A 7,777-nucleotide genomic window follows, 5' to 3' on the forward strand; every position below is an offset into this window, starting at 1 on the left:
TTGCCAGGTGCATTTTGCAGAGCAAAAGGCCAAAAGCTGGACCAAAATGTTCTCCTGTGAAGCTATGCTTGAAGCTTTTACAAATCTGAGCAGGGTCAATACCTGATCTGCTGTCTTCTCTGTAGACCATCCCTCCAGCTATTGGCAGAGCGCTGGTATTGCATGTGTAGCACAGCTGGCAGCATGCCACCTTTGGCTTCCAGCCTGCAGCTGATCCCTTCATCTGACCCACGCTGATGCTTCCCAGAATTTGGCTCCCATTCAAGCATTACAGCTCTTGCAAAGCCCTTTGTCTTTTCCTGCTTTTGGTGGAGGTTAGAGTAATGGGTTAGAGTAAAGGGAGCCAAAAGTGTTTAAGTGTGTTCCTTCTGTCATGGGAGAGTGTAGAAAGAAAGGCGTTTCCGCGAGATCTTAAACTCAAATGCGGTCATCGTGATTACAAAGCGGGTAACTCCATATTTACTTAGGCAGTCTCCCAGCAGGCAACGGTTAACAGGTGAGGCTGCAGACAGGACAGCAGTAGGGTAAGTGGCACCATGCCACTTCTTGCTCACTCAATTGCTTCTATTTGCATAAATAATATCACTGCTAATTATAATAAAATAATGCATGATATTAGTAAATAAGAACATGTTGTCAAAATGCAAGCAAAGGGAAAAAAAGTAAATGTACTTACATCAGGCAGAACTGATTTTCAGTCCTGTTTGTTGAAGATGTGTTTTGATTTACTTTACCTTAGTGCCTGACAGAAAGTTGTGGGAGCGGATTAAGAGGAGATGATAAGAACTAAAACTAGATAAAATAGATAATGAGTTTTAACAGTGAAAGAGCTTTAGAAGGTATGTTTCAATGCTAGAGTTTGTAATCCATATTCTTGTTACGCTTGCCATATACAAAATAAACCTGCCCTTACCGTTACAGCTGTCATGCTCTTTTGCTCCAAACTGCACTGGTTTGTGTGGGAACCCCGCCCCCCCAGAATAACAGATAAACATTTCTTTCCTAATGTCAGAATTATTGAATTAATGGCTGAACATGGAATTTACTTGATGGCATTCATCCATTTAGCGGGAGTGAAAAGCTGTTACCTAAGATACAATCAAACTGCCCAAGGCCAGTGCACAGCCAAGACCTTTTGGACATTTTTTTTTAGGAGCCTATAAAGACATTTCCATGTGTCCCTGCTCTGTGACACCAGTACAGTCGGTATGACCACATCTTAAGTGTATGACCCTTTCCTAAATCCTAGGCCTGTTATTTCAAATGTGCATGCCAGGGTATAAATGAAGAATGATCTCTAGTACGGACAACTGTTGTGGTCCTCTGTGGTATCCAAGCCCTTGTGATGGCGGAGGGTTCCCTGTCACCAGTATGCAGTTTGTTCTTTGGTTTCTTTGACTCTGCACGATTAGGAGTGTATGATCTCTGTGTTTTAAGATGACAGGGAGAGAGGGGCATCTCCTGGTGGGGTCCCAGTTATGAAGGACATTTATGTCAGGTGAATTGCTCTGCAGTTGTCTGCTTCTTTTTTTTTTTTTTTTTTTTTTTTTTTTTGTCCATAAGGATAGCCTGGACCAATTCTTAAAGCAGGAGCCTACTTTTTGGATAGCCAAAGCTAGCAGGGGCAAATCCCCTCCTGTATTACCATGGAATTAATCAATCTATCATCCCTGTCTGCAGGTTTAGACCTGCTTTTAAAATGTGCTGCAACTTTGGCACTTAAGTTTCCTGTGCTGTGTGGCATGGCAAGTAACGAAGCATTCAACATATACAAAATTATGACAACACGTGGGATAAAGTTGACTCTCAGCTGTGTCAGTGTTGCAGGCCAGAAGGTAAAAATGGTTCTGACTCCACTTGGACTGTGAATCTCTTAGGAGAGATTTTATTTTTTATTTTTTTAGTATATAATATCCACATTTCAAGCATAAGGGTGTTTTTCAGCTCCAGTGCCTTGGATGTAGATGAATTCACTTCTGTACACATATCAGTAAGTGGTAATATTCTGTGAATGAACATACATAGCAGGGTTTTTCAAAAGCCTTTGCAGATGTCTTTTTTAAATCTGCCTCTCTGATTTACTCCCTGCAGGTAAGATGTGTGACAGTTCTCCATGTAAGTGTGATTGGATTTCTTCAGTCCTTGGCACAATCCCATCAACCTCTGATATCTCTTATATTTCAGGCAAGTCTTTGTTGTTTCATTTTCAGGCAGAGTCCCTCAGCACAATCTTACAGTGTAGCCTGTCTGGCCTTCTCTCACTTTTTCCCCTATTTCCCTCTTTAACAGGATTGAAGTCAAGACATACACTAAAGCGGAGAATGGTTAATTCTGGTTGTCTTTAACTCACGACAGCTTTGCCAACTTCCTGATCTTATATGCATTAAAAATTTCTTTCTTTCAGTGTAGAGAAATTTTTGTTTCTGATATAAACACTTGACTCATTTGCTTTAAACCACTATCTTCTTGTAAGCTGCTCCTTACTGACTTTGGTCTCAGCAGTAGATGTGTTGCCAGAGGTAGCGTTCTGACCTCCGTCCTACTAATCTGTCTGGTTTTCTGTTGTCCTGGGGGAGTGGGAAAGGGAAGAAGGTATAGCAAAACAAATGTCATCACAGTTGCAAATACTGGGTTTGGTTTTGTTGCTTATTTGAGTATTGTCGTGTTCCTGTCAAAACTGTGCATTGTACCGCGTGTCCTCAGGACAATTGCTGATGCCCCTCTGACCTTGTTGCAGCATTTCAGAAGTCTTTCTGGCTGTGTTTTCAAAAAAACAAAACCAGCAACTTTCATTAGAAGATTCCACTGAAACCAGGTTTTATTGTTTTTGGTTTCCAGTCATACGTTGCTGTGATTGTGAGTCACATGCTTGCAGGGCCTTTGATGTGAAGCTATGAACAACATTGCTTTAAATAGCAAAGAGTTTATTTGTGTTACATCTCGGGTCTGCAGCTCACAGTCAAGTACTTGTACGGGAGCCATTTGCGCATCTCTGGGAGTGGTTCATGTCCAGGAGAGTTGCCTTTGCCTTTCCCTGCCAGGGGGCAGGAGGTGCTGTGCAGATGGCTCTGTGGCTCGGCGTGGTGTCTTGGTGCCTGCGGTGTCACGCTGCCATGGCACTCACCATCTTGGTGCGGGAATAGCACCCATCTTCTGGGTACCACTGTTGGACTGTCCTGGTGCTGTGGGGAGAGGGAACAGGCAGGAGCAGGTAGTCACCTCAAAGCCGTAACAGAGGGACGGTGCCAGCTGGTGACTTCCATTCCTGTCCTGTAATCCACGGCAGGGATGCTGTGGGACCCTGCCACGGGAGGCTGGTGATGCTTAAAATTTACTATAACATACAAAACCTCAACTGCTCGTTAGCAAGTCCCTAAGCCACAATTTTCTAGAGGTTGGGAAAAGTATAGCAGGAAAATAGCAGAACGTATTCTGACAGTCTTAGGAATCTGCTTTGAGATGCCATTGAGGGCCTTTGGTTTGATCCAATACTTTTTTTCTTTTCTCTTATATGTTCACATTGTTTATACTTAGCCAGAGCCCTACTTTCTGGTAGACTATTACAAACCTGCTTAACGCTTGCTGGACTCGCAAGGATGCCTCTTGAAAACGTACTACTGCTGAGCAGGCAGAAAGGGGTGGTCGCTCTAGGATTAGAGGGTGTTCTGTTCAACTCTTACTGGTATGTATGGGGGGAAGCGAATAAAGGTACTGAAAGGGACACATAAAAGTTTGGAAATGTGGGTACTGGTGTGATGTAGCAAAGCACAATGAGAAGCTTTTCTGAAAGTATTGCTAAGCAGACTGAAATCAGCAATACGGTAAAGTGTGTGAGGGCCTGATTTTGTGAGATTAACAGCCCCATTTTCTGTTCAAATAGGTTCAGATAAATTCATGTGACTACTGAATAATTATACACTGCTTATCTGACTGAACTTCCAGTCCTAAAGATTCAGCATTTCTGGAAGGTTTGGGCAGCTCTGGAAACCTTTAGTGAGACATTTTAACTGCAAGAGCACAGGCAACATCAGCTGATAAAATCTGCCATTTCCAGGTCTCTAGTACCACATAAATCTTTTCTTCCTGGAGCTCCAATTTTTAACACTTTCCCTCTACTAGGAGATTGATCTTGTTCTTGTATTTACAACAAGGACTACTAATGAGCTATTATGGAATGTTAGTTTAGGATCACTGATGCACACAACCTTACTTTGTTTCCTTGAGCAAATGACATGATGTGTATTTGTAATAATAAAGAAGAGCTTTAATTCCGTGCCTACCACAGAAAGCATGCTATAAATAATATTCTGCCCAGAGTTAATCGCACTAAATTTTGTTTTAATTAAGGCAAATATCGTGCCCCTGTTTAATGCAATCATATATATTACCATTAATAAACGACTTGAATTTTCTTTCACATTTATGCTGCTTGTAGAACAGCATCATCTTACTTTTAATATGTTGATATCTTGGAAGTCTTTTTGTTCTTAGTGTAGTCTGAAATTAGTAGGCTAAACAGCTGACTATTGAATCTTTAAGTGTCATGGCACTAAAATGTAGGCAAAGTTTGACTGTCAGGTTCCTTTTCACTTTTTTCCCATCAGTGCTGTACCTGGCATTGACACCTGCTCAGAGCTTTGAAACTCCCATGTTTCTCTCTGTATGTAGTTAAATACTCTGCAGGCTCTGGATTGCTTAACTATAGTGTAGCTAGGAGTTGCACATCTGCAAGTCCATAATATTTGGCCAAGTGAAAATGTGAATATCTAAGTGCTGCCATTCCTGAGCTATGCCTGTGTCTTTCTGCTCTCTCTCCCAGGCTGCATTCTTTTCTTCAGTTCTTCCCAACTTTCTTCATCAGCTCTTCCAAGTCCTACTCATTTCTCTCCAACTAACCTCACCGCTGCCTTCTTCACCTTTATAGCCCATCCTAAAGCTGCTTGTGGAAAGTGCAGCTCTGCCATTTGCCAGAATACGAATCCCTGCCTGCTTTGCGCGAGGACAGCAATGGTGGGCAAGCGTCCATGTGGAGTAGTCAACAACAGGCATCATCAAAGGTGCAGAAGACTTTGACTCTGGAAACCACTTGTAAAACACCCGTTCAGATCACTGAGACCCAGGAACTCTCAGTCTTACTCATACACCAGAGCCTATATATGTCTGTAACTTTAGGTATAGGGTTTGTTTCATCAGTTTAAAAATGACAGTATTTGTTGCAGTGAGATTATACTGATGATTATGTTATGTGTCCAAAGTAGGTTTTATCGATGTTATTTAAGCTTAATATGTGTTTTATGGTAGGAAGGGGATGAGCCTGTATGGATTTTCAGTGCTTCAAAACAGAAGAGAGAGGAAATTTTTGTAAGGACTTACAGAATGACTCCAAACATAAAAGTTTCTGGACTCAAGAAAGCTCTAAGGTGTATGCTTCATCTTAAATGATGAAAAGGGGCATAAGCACAGACCCGGAGCTGACCACTGCCTTGATACTGTTACAGAAATAGGCACTTTGGAAAGCAGGGTGATTAAAATTTTTGGGTTTCCCAAATTAAATGTTGGAACTGTATGGAAAGAAGTGTTATTCTGGAGGTGCAGCGAGAGTGGTAATGTTTGACATCTGATGAACCTGTGGGCCACTCAGAGTGGAAGCGTAAGTCCAAACTCAACACAGGCTGAGAGACGCTACTTCATCCAAAGGTAAGACACAACAGATGAGTTGATTTGGGTCGTTGTGCCACAGGGAAGAAAACCTCTCCCCAGACCCTACCAAGCAGCCTGCAGATGCAGGAACTGCTTTCTCATATGGGAGGTGAATTTGATTTCTCCTCATGCATAAAAAAGAGGGCTTCCCTCACTCCTCCTCACACTGTCAAGCAAACTGACTGTTAGTGTGGTCCATACCTTATTTTTGTGGGGAGTTGTTGCTCCAGACCCAGTGTTTTGTAGAGGGACGTAGCAGGTGTGATTCGTTAATCATTTCCTTGGAGGGAGCAGCTTACTGCTCAGCACTAGGAAAAGAGCAGGGATTCGTCCGGGGTTTCTGGAGATGTCGCCAGCCGACTGCCCAGGTGGTGGTCTGTGCCAGTTCACGACAGTGTGACGTACTGCTGTGTCAAGCAATACAGACATACCCATGATGGGGGAATGTCGTTGCCTCCTTATAGCCCAAGTAAGCCTGTAGTTGCCAAACTTCACATTTATCTTGCTCTGCTTGTTAGTTAATAGCTTATTCCTCTTTCTTTGAACTGCCTTGAAGACTGATAGTGTAAAAATAGTGGTGCTAGTGGGAGAGAAGCAATCTCAGTTTTAAGTGATGAAAGAGTTTAAGGGTGACAAAGTCACCCCCAGTCCTGAGAGCCGGTGGGAGACGGTTGTGGCAGAATCAGGCTGAAGCTGGTGAGAGCTGTGGTTGTGGCACACCTTCCCAGATGCTGCAGTCTCCCGCCCTGTTACTGCTTTGTCCCCTACACCCCATAAAAGCTGATAAACTGGATCAATGCAAGCTTTGGATTAGGCAGCTTAGTGGATTCAGTGTGGCAAAGGGAAAGCGATGAGCACAGTTGCTCTCTGGGGCATTTGCAGTGTCACAGGTATCAGAATGTCACATCAGCTGCCTCTGTTGAGGCAGATGAAGATGATGTGAATACTGGATGTGCAGGAGTGCTGCTGGTGGGAGGACGGAGAGCGTGGGGATGCAGTGAGGCCACTTTGTGAGATGCGATGTCACCTGATCCACAGATCTGCTGAAATTAGGAGCTAGAGTTGCTGGCTGTGGCACGGAAAATTATTCACGCACATTAAAATTCTTGACTCAGTATGTGATAAAAGGCAGCCTGTAATCTTGCTGTAAGGTTTGTGGCCAGTGCATTATGGACTCATGAAGATTTCAAAATATCTCTTGACGTTAAGAGCTCTGGAATTTTCTTTGCTTCCATGGCTTGAAATGGACATAGTCCAGTGACCTTCCTCGCACACTGCAAGAACATTTTATTTGTTAGGGGTTATTTTAGATAATGTTGAGATTCTGTTTCTGGAGTGATGAAAATGATTTCTGGCTTTGCTCTTGCAAACGGAATGTTGTTTTTCAGATCTGTTGGATTATTATTAAGCCAGTAACTGCATATAATAATAACTATAGAAATTAATAACTACATTTACAGTACTGTACGTATGATATAATTTTAGAATATGTCTTAAGGCTTTTTGCCAGTATATCTGATGTTCATACTTGTGTGGTTGTTATTTTACCTTTAAATTGAAGTAAAAGTAAGAAATAATCAGAGTCATGATTTGTCATTCCTACTGGAATTAGTCATTGGTCATCAAGATGCTAATCAAATTACCTATTTCTAAAGAATAGACTTAATTTTACTAATATGTATGAATAGTTTCCAACTCTACCAAACTCTTCAACAAATTCTGAAACTTTGTTTGGGTTGGATTCATCTTACCCAACTGCTGGCACTCTGGTAGTCAAGTGTCTAGTCTAGCCAAGGCTGCTGTGGAAAAGAGTACGTTGCTGGAAGATGCCTCCTTTGCTTATCTCAGACCTCCATTGTACAGATCGCTGTCAGGTTGCCCATCTCTCCCCACTGAATCTGGGTCTGGACAAGTTTAGGGATACCAGTAAATCTGACACCTTGGACCGGATCAGTCCCTGTAGCCCCATGTTGCTGGGAGAAGTTGCTGTATCCCAGATTCAGCACTGGTTCCCTTGGGTCAGGACAGCTACCGGAAAGGTTATCGTAATGCCATGGCATTGATGAGCTGTTTTCTA

Source organism: Vanellus vanellus, assembly GCF_965231255.1.
Source record: "Vanellus vanellus genome assembly, chromosome: 2".
Taxonomy (NCBI): domain Eukaryota; kingdom Metazoa; phylum Chordata; class Aves; order Charadriiformes; family Charadriidae; genus Vanellus; species Vanellus vanellus.